The sequence below is a fragment of the Capricornis sumatraensis genome, chromosome X (assembly GCF_032405125.1).
Source record: "Capricornis sumatraensis isolate serow.1 chromosome X, serow.2, whole genome shotgun sequence".
Taxonomy (NCBI): domain Eukaryota; kingdom Metazoa; phylum Chordata; class Mammalia; order Artiodactyla; family Bovidae; genus Capricornis; species Capricornis sumatraensis.
Genome location: NC_091092.1, coordinates 37,110,329 through 37,111,728, shown reverse-complemented (window position 1 = coordinate 37,111,728; position 1,400 = coordinate 37,110,329). Strand labels below are relative to the sequence as shown.

General features: G+C 49.2%; 1 pseudogene; it reads left to right on the top strand.

Moving 5' to 3' along the window:
• The first annotated feature begins 446 nt into the window (after nt 1-446).
• LOC138071447 (PRELI domain-containing protein 1, mitochondrial-like) lies at nt 447-1,096 on the top strand (annotated as a pseudogene).
• The last annotated feature ends 304 nt before the right edge of the window (nt 1,097-1,400 follow it).

The following is a 1,400-nucleotide window of genomic DNA, read 5'->3' as shown; positions in this document are numbered from 1 at the left end:
AAACTAATAACATTTATTGAACTCTTGTCATATGGCAAGCATATTATATAAAATTTGTATCTAATTCTCATGATAAGCTTATGAGGTAGGCAGTTTTATTATTCACATTTTATATACAGATAAAATGAAGTCAAGTTGCCCAGGGTCAGAGAACTGAAAGTGACTGAACTAGGATTGATTGATGCATTGATTTTTTAAAATTAGGATAAAATGTATAACATAAAATTTATCATTTAACCTCCTTGAATCAGGATTAGTTTTTCATTCTATTTTAAAAGTTATCCCTCATGGCAGCGGTGGCAGTGGCTGGTTGGGTGCAGCGCTATAGCAACTGAGTTGCTGCTAGCCTGGTGGCCCAGCGTTGAGCTCCAGCCTGGCCTCTGCATGCCCCTGGGGCTCCAACCCCCTAATGTTGCCCCGGCACTGAGCCCGCCCTGGCCAGGATGATGGTGGAGTATTTTCTGGGCCAGAGCAGGCTCTGGAGTTCCTGGGACCAAGTGTTTGCTGCCTTCTGGCAGCTGTCCCAAATCCCTATAGCAAACATGTCTTGATGAAAGACATAGTGCACCGAGAGGTGACCTCTGACCAGAAGCTCCTGTCCAAGGACTTCTGACCAAGACGAACAGGATGCCCCGCTGGGCTGAGCGACTGTTTCCTGCCAGTGTTTCTTACTCAGTGTACATCCTGGAAGATTCTATTGTGGACCCACGAAACGAGACCATGGCCACCTTCACCTGAAACATCAACCACACCCAGCTGATGGTGGTGGAGGAATGATGTGTTTACTGTGTGAACTCTGATAACAGTGGCTGGACTGAAATCTGCCAGGAAACCTGGGTCTCCTCTAGCTTAGTTGGTGTCTCCAGAGATGTCCAGGAATTTGGTCTTGCACGGTTCAAAAGCAACATGACTATGACTGAAAGGTTTTGAAAACATCTTGGCCAAGCTGCAAGGTGAGGCCCCTCCCAAAACCCTTGTTGAAACAGCCAAGGAAACCAAGGAGAAGGCCAAGGAGATGTCAGTGGCAGCTATGGAGAAGGCCAAGGACCTTGCCAGCAGGGCAGCCACCAAGAAGCAGCAGGAGCAGTTTGTGTAGCCAGCCCAGGCCCTGAGGCAGCAGCCTAGCAGACTACCAGCTCCAGTCCTGTGCCCTCTCCTCCTGTACTTGATTATTAAAAGCCAGCTTCCAGTCTTGTCGACTGTCTGGGTGGTGGGCTGGGGGTAGGTGCCCTGTTTGGCATCTCCAGCACAGCCAGTCAGTTACCCATGTCTGAGCTGGGCCTCCTTACTCCTGGATCAGGTGGCTGAGGATAGAGGCCCAGTGACTTGCTCAGGGTGACTGCATCCAGGTGAAATGGTCATAAATGCTAGACTGTAAGCTCCATGAGGGCAGGGACTGT